Raw genomic sequence first — 24715 nt, 5'->3', positions numbered from 1 at the left:
TTCCACCATTGGGGGGCCAGAGCAGCGAACAGTTTTGACTGGGCTGAGCGGGAACTGTACTTCCTCAGTGGTAGGGAGGCGAGCAGGCCAGAGGTGGATGAACGCAGTGCCCTTGTTTGGGTGTAGGGCCTGATCAGAGCCTGGAGGTACTGAGGTGCCGTTCCCCTCACAGCTCCGTAGGCAAGCACCATGGTCTTGTAGCGGATGCGAGCTTCAACTGGAAGCCAGTGGAGAGAGCGGAGGAGCGGGGTGACGTGAGAGAACTTGGGAAGGTTGAACACCAGACGGGCTGCGACGTTCTGGATGAGTTGTAGGGGTTTAATCGCACAGTCAGGGAGCCCAGCCAACAGCAAGTTGCAGTAATCCAGACGGGAGATGACAAGTGCCTGGATTAGGACCTGCGCCGCTTCCTGTGTGAGGCAGGGTCGTACTCTGCGGATGTTGTAGAGCATGAACCTACAGGAACGGGCCACCGCCTTGATGTTAGTTGAGAACGACAGGGTGTTGTCCAGGATCACGCCAAGGTTCTTAGCGCTCTGGGAGGAGGACACAATGGAGTTGTCAACCGTGATGGCGAGATCATGGAACGGGCAGTCCTTCCCCGGGAGGAAGAGCAGCTCCGTCTTGCCGAGGTTCAGCTTGAGGTGGTGATCCGTCATCCACACTGATATGTCTGCCAGACATGCAGAGATGCGATTCGCCACCTGGTCATCAGAAGGGGGAAAGGAGAAGATTAATTGTGTGTCATCTGCATAGCAATGATAGGAGAGACCATGTGAGGTTATGACAGAGCCAAGTGACTTGTTGTATAGCGAGAATAGGAGAGGGCCTAGAACAGAGCCCTGGGGGACACCAGTGGTGAGAGCGCGTGGTGAGGAGACAGATTCTCGCCACACCACCTGGTAGGAGCGACCTGTCAGGTAGGACGCAATCCAAGCGTGGGCCGCGCCGGAGATGCCCAACTCGGAGAGGGTGGAGAGGAGGATCTGATGGTTCACAGTATCGAAGGCAGCCGATAGGTCTAGAAGGATGAGAGCAGAGGAGAGAGAGTTAGCTTTAGCAGTGCGGAGCGCCTCCGTGATACAGAGAAGAGCAGTCTCAGTTGAATGACTAGTCTTGAAACCTGACTGATTTGGATCAAGAAGGTCATTCATAGAGAGATAGCGGGAGAGCTGGCCAAGGACGGCACGTTCAAGAGTTTTGGAGAGAAAAGAAAGAAGGGATACTGGTCTGTAGTTGTTGACATCGGAGGGATCGAGTGTAGGTTTTTTCAGAAGGGGTGCAAATCTCGCTCTCTTGAAGACGGAAGGGACGTAGCCAGCGGTCAGGGATGAGTTGATGAGCGAGGTGAGGTAAGGGAGAAGGTCTCCGGAAATGGTCTGGAGAAGAGAGGAGGGGATAGGGTCAAGCGGGCAGGTTGTTGGGCGGCCGGCCGTCACAAGACGCGAGATTTCATCTGGAGAGAGAGGGGAGAAAGAGGTCAGAGCACAGGGTAGGGCAGTGTGAGCAGAACCAGCGGTGCCGTTTGACTTAGCAAACGAGGATCGGATGTCGTCGACCTTCTTTTCAAAATGGTTGACGAAGTCATCTGCAGAGAGGGAGGAGGGGGGAGGGGGAGGAGGATTCAGGAGGGAGGAGAAGGTGGCAAAGAGCTTCCTAGGGTTAGAGGCAGATGCTTGGAATTTAGAGTGGTAGAAAATGGCTTTAGCAGCAGAGACAGAGGAGGAAAATGTAGAGAGGAGGGAGTGAAAGGATGCCAGGTCCGCAGGGAGGCGAGTTTTCCTCCATTTCCGCTCGGCTGCCCGGAGCCCTTCCATGATCCAGCATTTGAAGCCGGATTGCCTGTTCGCGCTGATCTTTATTCTACATGCTAAAAACATCATAAAGCTCGATTTTTCACATTGTTTGACCAGTTTAGTGGACATATAATATGTAAATTGGAAGTTTTGATGCGCAAGAGTGCTGGACCAGAAGTCATTTTGGATGCATTTCAGCCGAAGCTGTTAACATGTGCTGATACAGAGACACACAACGTGAAACCAAACTATGTATTGGGTAAGTATGACTCCTTCTACGTCTTCTGATGGAAGAACATCAAAGGTAAGGGAATATTTATGTGGTTATTTGGTGTTTCTGTGGACTCCAAACGTAGAGGAGACATACTGCTAATATCTGAGCGCTGACTCATAGTATAGCCCAGTGAACGATGTCTGTAACGTTAAAAATAAATGTAATACAGCGGTTGCATTAAGAAGAAGTGTATCTTTGTAAATATATGTAGAACATGTATATTTAGTCATGTTTATTGCTTGTTATCTGACGTTATCTGTCGGAGCTATCATCATTTCTCCTGACATTTGAGTAGCATTTTTTTTTTTAAATGTCGTCAACCGAGATTTATGGATATAAATGGCATATTATTGAAAAAAAAAAAAATGTACTGTGTAACATGTAATATTACTGTCATCTGATGAAGATTTTCAAAAGGTTAGTGAATTATTTATTTTTTAATCCTACTTTTAAATTGTATTTTTTCTGGGACAAAATGGCCGCCGCTTGCCTTTTGTTTTGGTGGTGAACTAATATAAATATGTGCTATGTTTTCGCCGTAAAACATTTTAGAAATCTGACTTGCTGGGTAGATTAACAAGATGTTTATCTTTCATTTGAGCTATTGGACTTGTTAATGTGTGGAGGTTAAATATTTTTAGGAATATGACAGAGAGGAAGAGAGAGAGAGACAGTGAGGAGAGAGAGAAAGGGAGGGGGGTCCATTATTACTGTAATTACCCTCATATAAACAGACGCATTCCTCTAAAGCATTTTATGAAGAAGAGGGTCAGGTTTATTGTCAGTCCAGAGTGTTTTGTTAAACACGGGTTAATAGAGGCTGAATGGGAGATAGAGTGGGAGATCAGAGCCTTTTATCAGAAATCAATTATCAACGGACTATTACAGCAGAGCTATACCACATCACAGTGCCTTGAATTTACATTCATCCTTGGTTTCACATTATGCTTGTTTTCATAGCTTTCTTTTTTAAACTGACTGAGTTGAGAGGTTGTTAAATCAATTTAAGACAGTGTTATACAGTACCTTACAGTACCTTCTCAATTTATACAGTACCTTCTCAGGCTGAGTTGTAGAGTTATAGACACAATAAGACACCTCCATATTTTGCTGTTCTCCCCCTTTATTATATTTATTGGAATAGACTTACCGTGGACTTCTGTCAATCCATTTGAAAAGTCCGTTATTTCTATGAAACAAGCTAATTAATGCATGAGAGTGCGTGATTGCATGTCTTGGCACACACACTCGTCACATTTTTAACAATATACATCACATTTAGTTAGCACTGGCCTTGGCATTGCACAGTAATGAGTCACACTCTCAACCACACACATCACAAATTACTGTACACACACTCCCACACACACATATACAGCTACTTGGTCCATTCCAGTCTGTCTATTCAGTACCATTAGCAACCATTAGAGGTCCCGTGTGGCTCAGTTGTAAGAGCATGGCAGAGTTGGTAGAGCATGGCACTAATGCCAGGGTTGTGTGTTTGATTCCCATGATGGACCAGTATGAACAGATATGAAAATGCATCCACACATGACTGTAAGTCTCTCTAGATAAGAGAGTCTGCTAAAATGTGAATGTCAAGAGTTTCAGTAGCAAGAACAGCACTCATACATGCTCACCCATACACTCACTAGCCGAAATTACAATACTCCCGGGTCATTCAGACATTGTGCAATCTTTCACTCTGATTGATTGGGAGTAGACAGGTGAGTAGACTCTCTAGCCTGTCAGTGACATGAATTGAAGTGAAAAGAAAGGCAGCAGTACTTTGTCCCTCCAGCCCTTGATGTGAATATGTTTGCTGTATAGAGACTGTATGTGATGTGAGCCTGCTTGGAATAGAGGAGAACAGAGATAGGCTTGATGCCCCCAGGAGTCTAAGAAGTTGATGATAAGGCTCTTAATGATAATTAGTAGTAGCTCCAAGTTAACAGGGACTGCAGGAGGAGTAGTAAGACATGGACAAATCTGAAATTGCAACCCATTCCCTTTATAGTTCACGACTTGACTTGTGCACTATATAGAGATAGCTGGTCTACTATATGGGGCAATAAGATATCACTGTCTCACATCCTTGGATACACGTCTGTTTTACAGCTCCAGATGATGTCGTCTACTGTACCATCATTCACTTCCGGAAATTTCCTCAAAAGACTAGTGAACCATCCCTTCACCTCGTTTTGTTATAGTATCTTTGGTCTGACAGACGTTTACATGACACCCAGAATGCATTGTATGATGTCAACAAACACGGCTCTGGCAATTAGCTTAGCATTAGTTCATCATAGTCAGTAGAACCTTTTGAAAATGTGAAATGTTCTTACCATCCTGTCATCAGCGTCTGGTCGAGTTCTTGTGCCATTCAATGACCTATGCATTGACGAGTCTCTGAGGTTCAATATATATATGTATATATATGTATATATATATATATATATATATGTATATATATATATATATATTGTATATATATTCTCTCCAAATGGCACAGGTTTGGGGTCAAGTTCTTTGTTTGGCTTACTGGGCTCTTTCATACCGTCCCTAGGAGGGGTGCGTCACTTGAGTGGGTTGAGTCACTGATGTGATCTTCCTGTCTGGGTTGACGCCTCCCCTTGGGTTGTATCGTGGCGGAGATCTTTGTGGGCTATACTCGGCCTTGTCTCAGGATGGTAAGTTGGTGGTTGAAGTTATCCCTCTAGTGGTGTGGGGGCTGTGCTTTGGCAAAGTGGGTGGGGTTATATCCTTCCTGTTTGGCCCTGTCCGGGGGATGTCATCGGATGGGGCCACAGTGTCCCCTGACCCCTCCTGTCTCAGCCTCCAGTGTTTTATGTTGCAGTAGTTTATGTGTCGGGGGGCTAGGGTCAGTTTGTTATATCGGGAGTACTTCTCCTGTCCTATCCAGTATCCTGTGTAAATTTAAGTATGCTCTCTCTAATTCTCTCTTTCTCTCTTTCTTTCTCTCTCTCGGAGGACCTGAGCCCTAGGACCATGCCTGACATGATGACTCCATGCTGTCCCCAGTCCACCTGGCCGTGCTGCTGCTCCAGTTTCAACTGTTCTGCCTTATTATTATTGGACCATGCTGGTCATTTATGAACATTTTAACATCTTGGCCATGTTCTGTTATAATCTCCACCCGGCACAGCCAGAAGAGGACTGGTCACCCCACATAGCCTGGTTCCTCTCTAGGTTTCTTCCTAGGTTTTATCCTTTCTAGGGAGTTGTTCCTAGCCACCTTGCTTCTACACCTGCATTGCTTGCTGTTTGGGGTTTTAGGCTGGGTTTCTGTACAGCACATTGAGATATCAGATGATGTATGAAGGGCTATATAAATACATTTGATTTGATTTGATTTTTTTATGTGCCACGTGAAGATTGTAGTTGTCCAGGCAATTATAGTCTACACAGGGTCCACCACTGACATCCAACATTATGAGGGGCTTGGTGTGTCTGGTGATGTGATGGTGTGTCTGGTGATGTGATGATGTGATGACCATGCTGGCTCCTCATCTTGGGAAGGGCCACACTTTGTAGGTGGACAATTGGTACAGCAACCCCACACTCTTTTAGCATCTGCTCTCAAACCACATTAGGGGCCTGTGGCACAGTCTGGTCAAACAGGAAGGGGATGCCGGCATTTGGAAGCAGGAAGATGCAGAGGGGTTCAGGCGTTCAGGCTTCAGGCGTTTGGAAATTGAGGAACCAGCCTTGTGGAGGTCTACATTTTTTTTCTAAGGTCTTGCCTGATTTCTTTTCATTTTCCCATGATGACAAGCTAAGATGCACTGAGTTTGAAGGTAGGCCTTGAAATACATCCACAGGTACACCTTCAATTGAATCGAATTATGTCAATGAGCCTAACAGAAGCTTCTAAAGCCATGACATTTTCTGGAATTTTCCAAGTTGTTTAATTAAAGACACAGTCAACTTAGTGTATGTAAACTTCTGACCCACTGGAATTGTGATACAGTGAATTATAAGTGAAATAATCTGTCTGAAAACAATTTTCGGATTATTTATTTTTAAATTACATGCATAAAGTAGATGTCCTAACCGACTTGCCAAAACTATAGTTTGCTAACAAGAAATTTGTGGAGTGGTTGAAAAATGAGTTTTGATGACTCCAACCTAAGTGTATGTTAACTTCCAACTTCAACTGTATGTACGGAGCATAATGTATTCTGTGAGTATTCCTTTATATCCGCGGACACACACAAGTTATGAAACTAATTTCATAACCGTTATGTTGTTGTACTTAATTGTGCTTATGTAGCTAGCTACATTCTTCTATTAACTTTGTAAAACAATGATAATGGTGTCAGACAAGCATTATCTTGTGTTGGCCATTATCATGACCGTTGCCTGTTTCAGTTGGCCTGTTCAGCATAGCTCTGTTCTACCCTGCTGAACAGTTACTGTTTCTTACTGTTATATCATTCATAATCGTGATTTTGTGATGGCAACTTATCAACTTTATAGCAGTGTTATTATGTTACTTCCTTGTAATATTGTTTTATTGCTGACATTGTATTCTAACTATTCCTCTGTATTCTACACTTTCAGAAACCACACACACAAACATTGTTGAACATTATTTGCCAATATCATAACTGGATCTGGACATAGATTGAGGCAAGCTTCTCTATACAACATACTGTTTGAACATACAACAGCAAGAAAAGACATTGGACTACATGTCATGGTTTTCTCTTTATTTCAAGTATTGGTAGTGGTTGAACAACAAAAACGAGTTTTACTGGAGAAAAAAACATCATGAAAAGACTGACAACGTATTAATATGCATAACCCATATTTCAATATTCATGTAGGGTTTGAACAACCACACTGTGAAAATAGAAGGTCTCAAAACACTATGACTGTTTAATGAAACCATGAAAAGTAGTGCACCTAAGCTGACATCTGGTGTTTGGAGAGTGTTTGAATGTAAACCCAATGTAAGTGTTTTAATACAAAGAATGTGTTTTAAAACAGAAATCTAGTACTCTAAAACACCGAAATTGGTTCTTCAACCTGAATATTGGAGTTGTCATGGACATTCTTACACAGGGACACAAAGTCAATCTTAAATTAATCTTTGTTTATTTGTCAGCGAGCTGGAGAGGTTCCAACCAACTCAATGCACCATAGTGCATATGTCAATCAGGAGCTCTGCCTGGGCAGTCCCAGCAGTAGTCTTATATACGGCTATACACAGACAAGTTATATTTGCATGATTTAGCACAATTCATTAATGATTACCGTTTTGTTTCATTCATGTGACCGATCAATACTAGTTCATAACATGTGATGGAACAATACCTCACGAGGCTTCTTCTCTCTAAGCTGAGACCTTGAAACTGAGATATCTTTCGTTCTCAAAACAATTTCTGGGCGTACTGCCATATTGCAGATACTGATAAGTGAGCATTCATTAAATCAGTCACTTACATGAACACAGAAATTGGTTATTAGAACAGCACACAAATAGAACACAGAAATTGGTTATTAGAACAGCACACAAATAGAACATGGAAATTAGTCATCAGAAAATTACAAACATAAATAATATTATGATAATGTAATAAGGCACTTCCTTTGATAGGAATGCACACGTCCAAAGTTATTATTAGGAAAACAATAATGAAGGAAATGGGAGCACCAGCCGGAAAATGCGCCAGTGGGAAAAAGTTTGTCCAGGTTATGTTCTGACTGGAGATGGGCAAATCAATCATTTATAAAGCCATTATTACATTAGCAAATGTCACAAAGTGCTTATACAGACGTCCATCCTAAAACCCCAAACAATGCAGATGTAGAAGCACAATGACTTGGAGAACCTAGGAAGAAGCCTAGAGAGGAACCAGGCTCTTGAGGGGTGGTCAGTCCTCTTCTGGCTGTGCCGGGTGGAGATTATAAAATCTTCAATATGTTCAAACATTCATAGATGACCAGCAGGGTAAAATAATAATCACAGTGGTTGTAGATAGTGCAACAGGTCAGTACTGCTTTTCATAGCCGAGCATTGAGAGGTTGAGACAGAAGGTGCGCTGGAGAGAGAGGAGGTAGGCAGAGAGATTGAGATGGTTGATAACAGCAGTTGATAACAGCAGTTTCGGGACCAGGTAGCATGTCTGGTGAACAGGTCAGGGTTCCATAGCCGCAGGCAAAACAGCAGAAACTGAATCATCAGCATGACCAGGTGGAATAGGGACAGCAAGGAGTCATCAGGCTAGGTAGTCCTGGGGCATGGTCCTATGGCGCAGGTCCTCAGAGAGAGAGAGAGAGAGAGAGAGAGAGAGAGGGAGAGAGAGAGAGAGAGAGAGAGAGAGAGAGATGGGAGAATTAGAGGGAGCATACTTAAGTTCACACAGGACACCAGACAAAACAGGAGAATTTGAACAGAAAGGACAAACTGACCCTAGCACCCCGAGACATAGACAATTGCAGCACAAATACTGGAGGTTGAGATGGGGGGTGGGGGTGGTCAGGGGACACTGTGGCCCTGTCCGACGATACCCCCGGACATGGCCAAGTGGATAAGACAAACCAGGTAGGATTTAACCCCACCCACTTTGCCAAAGCACAGCCCTCACACCACTAGAGGGATATCAACAGACTACCAATTTAGTACTCTGAGACAAGGCTGATTTTAGCCCACGAAGATCTCCTCCACCGCACAAGCCCGAGGGGGGGTAAAACCGGACAGGAAGATAGCTTCAGTGACTCAACCCACTCAAGTGGAGTATAGCAAAAAAGAGCACCAGTAAGCCAGTGACTCAGCCCCCGTAATAGGGTCAGAGGCAGAGAATCGCAGTGGAGAGATGGGAGCCGGCCAGGCAGAGACAGCAAGGGCGATTCGTCACTGCAATGCATTACCGTTCACCTTCGCAACCCTGAGCCAGACTACACTCAATCATAGGACCTACTGAAGAGATTAGTCTTCAGTAAAGAGTTAAAGGTTGAGACGGAGTCTGCGTCTCTCACATGAATAGGCAGACTATTCTATAACAATTGAGCTCTATAGGAGAAAGGCCTGCCTCCAGCTGTTTTCTTATCAATTCTAGGGACAATAAGGAGTCCAGCATTTTGTGACTAGCATACATGTAGGTATGTAAGCAGGACCAAATCGGAGAGATATGTAGGAGCAAGTTCATGTAATGCTTTGTAGGTCAGCAGTAAAACCATGAAATCAGCCCTGGAGTAATAGGATCACATTTAGTCAAGGTTCTAGCAGCCGTATTTAGCACAATCTAAAGTTTATTTAGTGCTTTGTCTGGGGACCGGGAGAGTAGAGCATTGCAGTAGTCTAATCTAGAAGTGACAAAAGCATGAATTTGTTTTTTGGACAAAAAGTTTAGGATTTTTGCAATATTAAGAAAATGGGAAAATGTTCTTGATACGTTCGTCATAAGAGAGATCAGGGTCCAGAGCAATGCAGAGGTCCTACACAGTTTAATTTAAGTTGACTGTACAACCATCAAGATGAAATGTCAGATCAAACAACAGATCTCTTTGTTTCTTGTCACCTAGAACTCGCATCACTGTTTTCTCTGAAATTAAAAGTAAAACGTTTGCCACCATCCACTTCCTTATGTCTTCAACACAGGCTTCCAGGGTAGGCAATTTTGGGGCTTCACCATCTTTCATCAATGTACAGCTTTGTGTTGTCCGTATAGCAGTGAAAGTTGACATTGTATTTCCGAATGAAAATATAGTGAAAACAATAGAGGTCCAAAACGGAACCTCGAGGAACACCAAAACGTACAATTGATTTATGGATGGACAAACCATCCATAGAGATGAACTGATATCTTTCTGACAGATAAGATCTAAACCAGGCAATAACTTGTCAGTGTAGACCAATTCGTGTTTCCAATCTCTCCAAAATAATGTGGAGAACGATGATGTCAAAGGTGCCACTAAGGACTAGGAGCACGAGGACAGATGCAGAGTCTTGTTCTGACGTCATTAAGGTGGTCACTTACCACCTTCACGAGTGCAATCTCAGTACTATGATGGGGTCTAAAACCAGACAGCAGTGTTTTGTGTACATTATTTGTTTTCAGAAAGTTGCTGAGCAACAACTTTGTATAAATATTCAGGAGAGACTTTATTACTGCCACTTTTAGTGAGTTTGGTGCACATCTGAAGGATAGTGAGCCATTTATTATGGTCAACATAGGAGGGCCGAGCACAGGAAGCAACTCTTTCAGTGCTTTAGTTAGAATAGGCAGCTGGAAGGTTTAAAGACCATGACTATTTTTGTAAATGTTTCGAGAGATACAGGATTCAAAAACTCTAGTGTCTCCATTGATCTTGGCAGTCCTGGCAGTTCTGTGCAGACTCAGGACAACTGAGTTTTGGAGAAATAAGCAGATTCAAAGAGGAGTCTGTAATTTTCTTTCTAATGATCATGATCTTTTCGTCAAAGAAGTTAATGAATTCATCACTGCTGAGGTGAAGGCAATCCTCTCTTTGGGAATTCTGCTTTTTAGTTAGCTTTGCGAAAGTATCAAAAATACATTTTGGATTGTTTATTCTCTTCAAACAGTTTGGAAAAGTAGGCTGATCGAGCAGCAGTGAGGGCTTTTCGATATTGCACGGTATTGTCTTTCCAAGCTAGTCAGAAGACTTCCAGTTTGGTGGAGTGCCATTTCAGTTCAAATTTTCTGGAAACTTGCTTCAGGGCTCAGGTATTTTCTGTATACTAGAGAGCTAACCTCTTGTAACAAATGTTTGTGTTTTTAGAGGTGCGACTGCATCTAGGGTAATACGCAAGATTACATTTAGATCCTCGATTAGGTGGTTAACAGATGTTTGTACTAATTTGTCCTTGGGTAGGTGGAGGGAGTCTGGAAGGGCATCTTGGAATTTTCGGGTTGTCCGAGAATTTACCGTTTTTGATAATCCTTGGTTGGGGTCTGAGCAGATTATTTGTTGTGTTTACAAACATAATAAAACGGTGGTCCCATAGTCCAGAATTATGAGGAAAAACATTTAGATGGACAATATGTATTCCATGGGAGAGAAGTAGATCCAGGTATGACTGGCAGACTCCACTAAGCTGGCAGGCTGCCTAACAGCCTAACAGCCTGCTACTTGGCCTGCACCCTCTCTCATTGTGGAGGTAGAGTATTTAGACCCCTGTCTATGTTGATAGATAAGATGAGAGCACCCCTCCAGCTATGATGGAGTCCATCACTCTTCAGCTTGCCAGGCTTGGTCCTGTTTGTGGGTGAGTCACAGAAATTGGGTTTCATCCTCTGACTCTTTAATCCTAAAATATTTGGTACCGACTTGGATAACATTTTCCCTATACTCTCTACACTCGCCAGTTTTAGCCTTAGCCAGCACCATCTTCAGATCAGCCTGTACGTCGGTAGCCTTGCCCCCTGGTAAACAGTGGATGATTGCTGAATGATTATTTTTAAGTCTAATATTGCGGGTAATGGAGTTGCCAATGACAAGGGTTTTCAGTTTGTCCAAGCTAATGGTGGGAGGCTTCGGCAGAGCAGACCCAGTAACGAGTGGAGGAGAGACCTGAGAAGACTTGGCCTCTGACTCCGACTCGTTGAAAACCGGTTGAAAGTTTCTGTCGGCTGAATGAGTGACACCGGTTTGTCACGCTTGTCGAAATGAGTAGATCAAGGTGCAGAGTGGATAGAGTTCCACATTATTTTAATAAACTGAAACAAAATTAACAAGTACAAACAAAACGTGACGCAACTGGTGTGCACTCAGGCAACTCAATGTAGACTAGATCCCACGAAACACAAAGGGGAAATGGCTGCCTAATAATGATCCCCAATCAGAGACAACGATAAACAGCTGTCTCTGATTGGGAACCATGTCAGGCCAACATAGAAATACAAAAAACCTAGATGACCCCCCAAGTCACTATCACGCCCCAACCAACACAGAGAATAAACAGCTTACTATGGTCAGGGCGTGATACGGTTGAGCATGCTGACAGCATTTCTTTACAGAAGCATTGAGAAAATTGTCCCGCTGTGGGGACTGTGCGGTGGGATTTACACCATTATATGTACTTACAGGTGGCACAGACACTGTTTCATCCTTTCCTACAGTACACCTAAATTGCCCTTGCCTAACGATTGTGTCTGAAGCTTGGCTTGCAACTCAGATTATCCTCAGGCGATAGTTCTCCTGTATTGTACAGTGACTTCAATTAGATGGCATAGCGTTAATGTTACTACTTAGCTTATTCGGCTGTCCAGAAGTTCAATGAAAAAAGTTGAGCGAGGACAAAACTAAGATGTTGTTAGATTTTTTTTAAATGCAGAGTTATGATTAAACAGTTATTAAAAGTAAAAAACGAAACATTTGGCAGGTAGCCAAGTAGCAACAAACATCACAGCAGCACAGAGACAAATGTCTTCATACTGGGCCTGGGGAAACACTGGGGATGTGCTTGGGCTCTCATCGGCTCTCATCGAAGAGGGAAGTTTGTCCGGCTCATCGTAATACCTCAAACGTACATTGTCTGCCATAAGGACATGGGCTACTTCTATGTGAATTAATGAGGAGGTGAAACACACCTCAATTAAAACTTGTTTGAAAATCATTTTTAATTGGCAAGTTGAAACATAGTGTATAGATAATTAGCAGGCAGTGTGCCTTGGTTTGAGGGCAGTGCAGTTTCTTGTTGCGTAACAATCTTTTTCTGGAAGAGTGAGTGCATTCTGGCACATAAAAATAGCTCACTCTGGGGGGACCGTTAGAGATATTTGGAACTTATGCGTGAAAAGGTTAAAATATGGGACAGGGTTAAAATAGAAAAACAACTGTAAGGTTAAGTTGATGTAATAATTAGAGCCTTGCTAACTTGTGGATGGATGGTGCAGTGATCTCCTAATCCATAGACTGTGGGTTGTTTTCTTTCCACTGGACGGTTTTGACTGCATCTCCCTACATCCTGGGGACTTGCAAAAACTTAACATTTTCTATGAGCATCCCCAACATTTTGTTTTTGTTTTAATTATACAACTTTCCTGAATGGTGTATATTTCCTATCATAATGCCTCCCATCCTGGAGGCACTATGATAGTGTGTGGTGGTGTGTGAGTGAGTGGTGGTGAGTGGTGGTGGTGTGGTGAGTGGTGGTGAGTGGTGGTGGTGAGTGAGTGAGTGAGTGAGTGAGTGAGTGAGTGAGTGAGTGAGTGAGTGAGTGAGTGTGTGTGTGTGTGTGTGTGTGTGTGTGTGTGTGTGTGTGTGTGTGTGTGTGTGTGTGTGTGTGTGTGTGTGTGTGTGTGTGTGTGTGTGTGTGTGTGTGTGTGTGTGTGTGTGTGTGTGTGTGTGTGTAAAATAGTTGCAGTTTCTTACATTATGTTTTTATTGTCATATAAGTTTACTTCCTGAATTGAATGCCGTCAATTTGAATTGACCCCAGCTTTGAAATACACATATGCAACCAACCAACCAAACACACACACACACACACACACACACACACACACACACACACACACACACACACACACACAAGTTTGTGGACGACACAACAGTGGTAGGCTTGATTACCAACAACGACGAGACGGCCCTACAGGGAGGAGGTGAGGGCCCTCGGAGTGTGGTGTCAGGAAAATAACCTCACACTCAACGTCAACAAAACTAAGGAGATTATTGTGGACTTCAGGAACCAGCAGAGGGAACACCCCCCTAATCCACATCGATGGAACAGTAGTGGAGAGGGTAGCAAGTTTTAAGTTCCTCGGCATACACATCACAGACAAACTGAATTGGTCCACTCACACAGACAGCATCGTGAAGAAGGCACAGCAGCGCCTCTTCAACCTCAGGAGGCTGAAGAAATTTGGCTTGTCACCAAAAGCACTCACAAACTTCTACAGATGCACAATCGAGAGCATCCTGGCGGGCTGTATCACCGCCTGGTACGGCAACTGCTCCGCCCACAAATGTAAGGCCCTCCAGAGGGTAGTGAGGTCTGCACAACGCATCACCGGGGGCAAACTACCTGCCCTCCAGGATGTTACAGGAAGGCCATAAAGATCATCAAGGACATCAACCACCCGAGCCACTGCCTGTTCACCCCGCTACCATCCAGAAGGCGAGGTCAGTACAGGTACATCAAAGCTGGAACCGAGAGACTGAAAAACAGCTTCTATCTCAAGGCCATCAGACTGTTAAACAGCCACCACTAACATTGAGTGGCTGCTGCCAACACACTGACACTGACACTGACTCAACTCCAGCCACTTTAATAATGGGAATTGATGGTAAATGATGTAAATATATCACTAGCCACTTTAAAGAATGCTACCTTATATTATGTTACATACCCTACATTATTCATCTCATATGCATACGTATATACTGTACTCTATATCATCGACTGCATCCTTATGTAATACATGTATCACTAGCCACTTTAACTATGCCACTTTGTTTACATACTCATCTCATATGTATATACTGTACTCGATACCATCTACTGTATCTTGCCTATGCTGCTCTGTACCATCACTCATTCATATATCTTTATGTACATATTCTTTATCCCCTTACACTGTGTATAAGACAGTCGTTTTGGAATTGTTAGTTAGATTACTTGTTGGTTATTACTGCATTGTCGGAACTAGAAGCACAAGCATTTCGCTACACTCACATTAACATCTGCTAACCATGTGTATGTGACAAATACAATTGGATTTGATTTGACACACACACACACACAAATTACACATCTAAGTACATTAGAATGTGAAGGCAGTAAGGAAACTGACCAGGATGTAGTACTGTAGCTCACTCTCTCTCTGCACCTGGAAGGCATCTGGTCTCATGCTCTATCCTTGGTAACCTGTTCTTACTGTACATGCAAACTCCTTAGTCCATGTGGCATTGTGTGGGTCTTGCTGTGCTTTAATAGTGTATGAGCACTCCTTTCTCTCCCACAAGCACACAGCCCCAGATCCCAGGCCTGGTCTGATCTGATCCACAGTGAGGGGATAGTACCATTGTGTAATGACTGCAAGATGTGATGCAGCTCCAGCTCCAGCTCCAGTCTAGAGGAAGGCAGTTGGTCTCTGTGGTCTACACAGTTAGTGCACAGAAGGGGGATTCCCTTCAGATACTGAAACTAGGAGATACTGACAGATTCACGTTGTGGAATATTTTCTTTCTGGATTCACTCTTCTGATAAGGTACTGAGATCTCAGTGTACTACAACCTCAGCTGTTGAAGGGGCCATCCCTTAAGGCTGCATCTCACTGTGCTGGCCCAAACCCTAGGCCGTAACTAAATATGAGGACACCGAAGTCCGGACCTATGCAAATTTTTCTAATTGGAAAATAATAATAATATATATTTTGTACACAATAATAGAAAATCTATTTAGGGTCCACATGTAAATATTGCTCCCAGCGTTGATCAAAGCTCAGAACACTTCTATTCTTGATCTGACTGAGTTCTAATCACGCCTGCCTCTTTGCGAACAAGTGGAATCATGAACAGTGGTTTGCTCGTTATGTTCGCTAGCATCCCCTAGATTTGCCTCCCGGATTTGCCTTTTTAGCAGCACATTCACCACTCTCTCAAATGGCTAACTCCGCCACCTCGCAACACAGGCCGAGTGCCTGAGATGTGAAACTAACCACCCCAGCTCGGAGTCGGCTCAAGACGGCAACTAGAGACGCTGCTGATAGTATGTTTGCGAGATGCCGGACAAAAAACATTTTAAAAACGTTTCACGACTCCTGCCGTGTCTACTGACATCCCCCAAAACAAATAAAAACCGACTCTTGGAGAATGAGTGCACAACTGGTAAGTAGTCGCTTATAGATAGGGCCTTCTGTGGCTCAGTTGGTAGAGCATGGCGCTTGTAACGCCAGGGTAGTGGGTTCGATTCCCGGGACCACCCATACGTAGAATGTATGCACACATGACTGTAAGTCGCTTTGGATAAAAGCGTCAGCTAAATGGCATATATTATTTATATTTTATTATATTATGAGGCTCAGTGTGTGGGACTCAGAGTGTGTGTGCTGACATCTATGGGTTGGTTGCTATATGTTCCATGCTTCTCCATGGGCTGACCATGAGTGAGCGTGTGTATGTGTGTGCATGCGGGCACGTGTGCTGAGTGATGCACCAGTATTATCCTACTACTCGCATAAAATGCACACACCCACAATTAGGATGCAGATGTGAGAGTAAGAATGCGGTAACAGCAAGGAGAAGAACCGAAAGCAGAGGGGGGGACTGGTGGCACAGAGGCAGTATGACAAGCCAACTCCCCAGAACCAGTCTCATCACTCAACACACAGTAGGGTGTGGGGATCTGGCTCTCAGTGTGCCCGCGTGCATGTGTGTGTGTCGCGTGTGTGTGTTGAGACATCACTCACCACACACAGTAGGGGTCTACATCTGAGAAGGGAAGGAGGGATAGAGAGGAGAGAACAGAAGAAAAATCATGGTCCGCCAGATAAGACAACCCGTGTTGGGGATGTTTTTGATCAATGAGGTTTAGCAGAGAGAGGGAGGAAACGTGGGGGAGAGGGAGGAGAGGAAGGGGAACATAGATGGAAGGAAGTGGGCTGGATAAGGGGTGTAAGTAGAGGAACGGGGAAGAGAAGGAGTGGAGATCGAGAGATTGGTAGGTGATTATAATGCTAGTGTAGAACTAAATCTCTCTGCGTCTCTCAAACGAGGGCAGGAGGAGATGTGGTACGACACACAGGAAGCTTGTAACAGTCCCACACACCATGCATGCGCAAAACACACACACATACACGCATCGATATACACATGAATTGTGAATAATGATGAGTGAGAGAGTTAAACGCACAAATATCATACCCCCAAGGGGGTGAGCATTTTTTGGGGGGGTGTATAATATTGGTGTGTCTAACTTTCTCATCATTATTCATGATTCATTTATAGTAGTATCCACATTAATGTAGAAGTGTTTAGAAAGATATTATAATCTTATTTACAACAAAAAAATACTCCAAATGACACAATACATAATTTACCATTCATTTACCATTCATTTCTAAAAGGTGCTATCTAGAACCTAAAAGGGTTATTCAGCTGTCCCCAGAGGAAAACACTTTTTGGTTCCAAGTGGAACCCTTTTGGTTCCAGATAGAACCCTTTTGAGTTACATGTTACAGAGGGTTCTACATGGAACCTAACAGAGTTCTACCTGGAACTGAAACGGTTCTCCGAAGAATCCATTTGGAACCCTTTTTTCTAAGAGTGTATCTATCGGGCACAAAATGATCTGAAACACAACCATAAAAAACAGACAATGCATGCAACAAATGTATAGAGTTACAAGCGTGATGTAATCATTGCGTGATATGAGTATAGGATCAAATACTAAACTTTGGACAACTTTAATACACATAAAAGTGAATGTGTCCCAATACTTTTGGTCGCCTAAAATAAGGGGCAACTACAGTATATACAAAAAGTGTAGTACAGATCCCCGAATATCGATGAAAATACCCTCAAATTAAATCTGACAGTCTGAACGTTAACCTCATAGTCATTGTATAATTTGAAATCCAAAGTGCCGGAGTACAGAGCCAAAACAACATATTGTCCCAATCATTTTGTAGCTCACTGTAGTAGGATAGGAGAGAGGGGGAAGAAGGCATAGGCAATGATAGGAGAGAGATTAAAGATTCCAGTGTTCCGAGTTGTGTTTCTGAATGATGAGAGAGAGAGAGAGAGAGAGAGAGAGAGAGAGAGAGAGAGAGAGAGAGAGAGAGAGAGAGAGAGAGAGAGAGAGAGAGAGAGAGAGAAAGATCTAACCTAGTTAACCGTGTGAGATGGGAAACAGTAATCTATGAACTCTAATCATATTTTACAAGATACTCACCATTTTATAATTTAGTCATTTTAATTCCCAGAGTTAGTTTACGTACAGTATGTGAGACATTTATATTATATTGCTCAGCATTCTTCTACAAATTATTATGTTTGGTGGTGCATTTGTATTTGTATTGTGAGTGTTGGACCGTATTGACAGACAGATGACTACATTTTCTAAAACACTGAGGTTGTTCAGATTTCCAATTAAATCTGTTACAGGTATAAAAAAAACTCTTATATTAATTCTAAGTACATTATCTCTAAAGGCACGTGCAACACAAACACACACACATACACACACAAAATCATTATATCCCTGTTTTCTTTCTTTCTCCCAGTCTTTGAATTGTTGTTTTCCTATAAGTCAGACTCAGCAGCTCTTACAGCAATTCTGATTCTGCTTTTCATCCTCCTGAGAGGAGATGGAGGATGAGGAATGACAGTTCTCATATCTCAGCAAATCACACACCACAGAGAGGGAACTTTAGATGGTTTAGTTTCACAAACAGACTTTGTCTTCCAAGTATACATATCTATTACCATAGGGGAAATGCAGGTGCACTTTGGAGGGTTCAACTCAGTTGTTGATATATTGTCAATTTCTTTGCGCGTGTGTGTGTGTGTGTTTGTATGTTTATGCATATAGTGCACGGGATGAAGCTGGTGTGCTGATATGATTCATGAGAAGCCCCATTTCCCCAATCACACACACACACACACAATCATCTGCATGTTAATAAGTGTGTGTGTGCGTGTGTATTGATGTCCTTAGCCAGTAGCTCATAATTACTGTTTGTGTGTGTTAACAAGCACACTGGCTTGTTGGCGAGAGAACCGTCCCTGGACACTCGTTTTCTCACAGGGAACTCAACATGCACGCACACAGGCACGCAAACACACATCGTCCTGGGCACTGGTTTTCTCACAGGGAGCTCAACATGCACGCACACAGGCACGCAAACACACATCGTCCTGGGCACTCGTTTTCTCACAGGGAGCTCAACATGCACGCACACAGGCACGCAAACACACATCGTCCTGGACACTCGTTTTCTCACAGGGAGCTCAACATGCAAGCACACAGGCACGCAAACACACATCGTCCTGGGCACTCATTTTCTCATCGTCCTGGACACTCGTTTTTTCAACATCACAGGGAGCTCAACTTGCACGAACACAGGCACGCAAACAAACATAGTCCTGGGCACTTGTTTTCTCACAGGGAGCTCAACATGCACGCACACAGGCACGCAAACACACATCGTCCTGGACACTCGTTTTCTCACAGGGAGCTCAACATGCACGCACACAGGCACGCAAACACACATCGTCCTGGACACTCGTTTTCTCACAGGGAGCTCAACATGCACGCACACAGGCACGCAAACACACATCGTCCTGGACACTCGTTTTCTCACAGGGAGCTCAACATGCACGCACACAGGCACGCAAACACACATCGTCCTGGACACTCGTTTTCTCACAGGGAGCTCAACATGCACGCACACAGGCACGCAAACACACATCGTCCTGGACACTCGTTTTCTCACAGGGAGCTCAACATGCACGCACACAGGCACGCAAACAAACATAGTCCTGGGCACTTGTTTTCTCACAGGGAGCTCAACATGCACGCACACAGGCACGCAAACACACATCGTCCTGGACACTCGTTTTCTCACAGGGAACTCAACATGCACGCACACAGGCACGCAAACACACATCGTCCTGGACACTGGTTTTCTCACAGGGAGCTCAACATGCACGCACACAGGCACGCAAACACACATCGTCCTGGGCACTCGTTTTCTCACAGGGAGCTCAACATGCACGCACACAGGCACGCAAACAAACATAGTCCTGGGCACTTGTTTTCTCACAGGGAGCTCAACATGCACGCACACAGGCACGCAAACACACATCGTCCTGGACACTCGTTTTCTCACAGGGAACTCAACATGCACGCACACAGGCACGCAAACACACATAGTCCTGGGCACTTGTTTTCTCACAGGGAGCTCAACATGCACGCACACAGGCACGCAAACACACATCGTCCTGGACACTCGTTTTCTCACAGGGAACTCAACATGCACGCACACAGGCACGCAATCACACATCGTCCTGGGCACTGGTTTTCTCACGGAGCTCAACATGCACGCACACAGGCACGCAAACACACATCGTCCTGGGCACTCGTTTTCTCACAGGGAGCTCAACATGCACGCACACAGGCACGCAAACACACATCGTCCTGGACACTCGTTTTCTCACAGGGAGCTCAACATGCAAGCACACAGGCACGCAAACACACATCGTCCTGGGCACTCATTTTCTCACAGGGAGCTCAACATGCACGCACAGAGGCACGCAAACACACATCGTCCTGGACACTCGTTTTCTCACAGGGAGCTCAACATGCACGCACACAGGCACGCAAACAAACATAGTCCTGGGCACTTGTTTTCTCACAGGGAGCTCAACATGCACGCACACAGGCACGCAAACACACATCGTCCTGGACACTCGTTTTCTCACAGGGAACTCAACATGCACGCACACAGGCACGCAAACACACATAGTCCTGGGCACTTGTTTTCTCACAGGGAGCTCAACATGCACGCACACAGGCATGCAAACACACATCGTCCTGGACACTCGTTTTCTCACAGGGAACTCAACATGCACGCACACAGGCACGCAAACACACATCGTCCTGGGCACTGGTTTTCTCACGGAGCTCAACATGCACGCACACAGGCACGCAAACACACATCGTCCTGGGCACTCGTTTTCTCACAGGGAGCTCAACATGCACGCACACAGGCACGCAAACACACATCGTCCTGGACACTCGTTTTCTCACAGGGAGCTCAACATGCACGCACACAGGCACGCAAACACACATCGTCCTGGACACTCGTTTTCTCACAGGGAGCTCAACATGCAAGCACACAGGCACGCAAACACACATCGTCCTGGGCACTCATTTTCTCACAGGGAGCTCAACTTGCACGAACACAGGCACGCAAACAAACATAGTCCTGGGCACTTGTTTTCTCACAGGGAGCTCAACATGCACGCACACAGGCACGCAAACACACATACTCGTTTTCTCACAGGGAGCTCAACATGCACGCACACAGGCACGCAAACACACATCGTCCTGGACACTCGTTTTCTCACAGGGAGCTCAACATGCACGCACACAGGCACGCAAACACACATCGTCCTGGACACTCGTTTTCTCACAGGGAGCTCAACATGCACGCACACAGGCACGCAAACACACATCGTCCTGGACACTCGTTTTCTCACAGGGAGCTCAACATGCACGCACACAGGCACGCAAACACACATCGTCCTGGAAACTCGTTTTCTCACAGCGAGCTCAACATGCACGCACACAGGCACGCAAACACACATCGTCCTGGACACTCGTTTTCTCACAGGGAGCTCAACATGCACGCACACAGGCACGCAAACACACATCGTCCTGGACACTCGTTTTCTCACAGGGAACTCAACATGCACGCACACAGGCACGCAAACACACATCGTCCTGGACACTGGTTTTCTCACAGGGAGCTCAACATGCACGCACACAGGCACGCAAACACACATAGTCCTGGGCACTGGTTTTCTCACAGGGAGCTCAACATGCAAGCACACAGGCACGCAAACACACATCGTCCTGGGCACTCGTTTTCTCACAGGAAGCTCAACATGCACGCACACAGGCACGCAAACACACATCGTCCTGGACACTCGTTTTCTCACAGGGAGCTCAACATGCACGCACACAGGCACGCAAACACACATCGTCCTGGGCACTCGTTTTCTCACAGGGAGCTCAACATGCACGCACACAGGCACGCAAACACACATCGTCCTGGACACTCGTTTTCTCACAGGGAGCTCAACATGCACGCACACAGGCACGCAAACACACATCGTCCTGGACACTCGTTTTCTCACAGGGAGCTCAACATGCACGCACACAGGCACGCAAACACACATCGTCCTGGACACTGGTTTTCTCACAGGGAGCTCAACATGCACGCACACAGGCACGCAAACACACATAGTCCTGGGCACTGGTTTTCTCACAGGGAGCTCAACATGCAAGCACACAGGCACGCAAACACACATCGTCCTGGGCACTCGTTTTCTCACAGGAAGCTCAACATGCACGCACACAGGCACGCAAACACACATCGTCCTGGACACTCGTTTTCTCACAGGGAGCTCAACATGCACGCACACAGGCACGCAAACACACATCGTCCTGGGCACTCGTTTTCTCACAGGGAGCTCAACATGCACGCACACAGGCACGCAAACACACATCGTCCTGGACACTCGTTTTCTCACAGGGAGCTCAACATGCACGCACACAGGCACGCAAACACACATCGTCCTGGACACTGGTTTTCTCACAGGGAGCTCAACATGCACGCACACAGGCATGCAAACACACATAGTCCTGGGCACTCGTTTTCTCACAGGGAGCTCGACATGCAAGCACACAGGCACGCAAACACACATCGTCCTGGGCACTCATTTTCTCACAGGGAGCTCAACATGCACGCACAGAGGCACGCAAACACACATCGTCCTGGACACTCGTTTTCTCACAGGGAGCTCAACATGCACGCACACAGGCACGCAAACAAACATAGTCCTGGGCTCTTGTTTTCTCACAGGGAGCTCAACATGCACGCACACAGGCACGCAAACACACATCGTCCTGGACACTCGTTTTCTCACAGGGAGCTCAACATGCACGCACACAGGCACGCAAACAAACATAGTCCTGGGCACTTGTTTTCTCACAGGGAGCTCAACATGCACGCACACAGGCACGCAAACACACATCGTCCTGGACACTCGTTTTCTCACAGGGAACTCAACATGCACGCACACAGGCACGCAAACACACATAGTCCTGGGCACTTGTTTTCTCACAGGGAGCTCAACATGCACGCACACAGGCATGCAAACACACATCGTCCTGGACACTCGTTTTCTCACAGGGAACTCAACATGCACGCACACAGGCACGCAAACACACATCGTCCTGGGCACTGGTTTTCTCACGGAGCTCAACATGCACGCACACAGGCACGCAAACACACATCGTCCTGGGCACTGGTTTTCTCACAGGGAGCTCAACATGCACGCACACAGGCACGCAAACACACATCGTCCTGGGCACTCGTTTTCTCACAGGGAGCTCAACATGCACGCACACAGGCACGCAAACACACATCGTCCTGGACACTCGTTTTCTCACAGGGAGCTCAACATGCAAGCACACAGGCACGCAAACACACATCGTCCTGGGCACTCATTTTCTCACAGGGAGCTCAACATGCACGCACACAGGCACGCAAACAAACATAGTCCTGGGCACTTGTTTTCTCACAGGGAGCTCAACATGCACGCACACAGGCACGCAAACACACATCGTCCTGGGCACTCGTTTTCTCACAGGGAGCTCAACATGCACGCACACAGGCACGCAAACACACATCGTCCTGGACACTCGTTTTCTCACAGGGAGCTCAACATGCACGCACACAGGCACGCAAACACACATCGTCCTGGACACTCGTTTTCTCACAGGGAGCTCAACATGCACGCACACAGGCACGCAAACACACATCGTCCTGGACACTCGTTTTCTCACAGGGAGCTCAACATGCACGCACACAGGCACGCAAACACACATCGTCCTGGACACTCGTTTTCTCACAGGGAGCTCAACATGCACGCACACAGGCACGCAAACACACATCGTCCTGGACACTCGTTTTCTCACAGGGAGCTCAACATGCACGCACACAGGCACGCAAACACACATCGTCCTGGACACTCGTTTTCTCACAGGGAACTCAACATGCACGCACACAGGCACGCAAACACACATCGTCCTGGACACTGGTTTTCTCACAGGGAGCTCAACATGCACGCACACAGGCACGCAAACACACATAGTCCTGGGCACTGGTTTTCTCACAGGGAGCTCAACATGCAAGCACACAGGCACGCAAACACACATCGTCCTGGGCACTCGTTTTCTCACAGGAAGCTCAACATGCACGCACACAGGCACGCAAACACACATCGTCCTGGACACTCGTTTTCTCACAGGGAGCTCAACATGCACGCACACAGGCACGCAAACACACATCGTCCTGGGCACTCGTTTTCTCACAGGGAGCTCAACATGCACGCACACAGGCACGCAAACACACATCGTCCTGGACACTCGTTTTCTCACAGGGAGCTCAACATGCACGCACACAGGCACGCAAACACACATCGTCCTGGACACTCGTTTTCTCACAGGGAGCTCAACATGCACGCACACAGGCACGCAAACACACATCGTCCTGGACACTGGTTTTCTCACAGGGAGCTCAACATGCACGCACACAGGCACGCAAACACACATAGTCCTGGGCACTGGTTTTCTCACAGGGAGCTCAACATGCAAGCACACAGGCACGCAAACACACATCGTCCTGGGCACTCGTTTTCTCACAGGAAGCTCAACATGCACGCACACAGGCACGCAAACACACATCGTCCTGGACACTCGTTTTCTCACAGGGAGCTCAACATGCACGCACACAGGCACGCAAACACACATCGTCCTGGGCACTCGTTTTCTCACAGGGAGCTCAACATGCACGCACACAGGCACGCAAACACACATCGTCCTGGACACTCGTTTTCTCACAGGGAGCTCAACATGCAC

This window comes from Oncorhynchus keta, chromosome 22 (assembly GCF_023373465.1).
Source record: "Oncorhynchus keta strain PuntledgeMale-10-30-2019 chromosome 22, Oket_V2, whole genome shotgun sequence".
Classification (NCBI taxonomy): Eukaryota; Metazoa; Chordata; class Actinopteri; order Salmoniformes; family Salmonidae; genus Oncorhynchus; species Oncorhynchus keta.
This window is presented reverse-complemented; position numbering follows the sequence as displayed.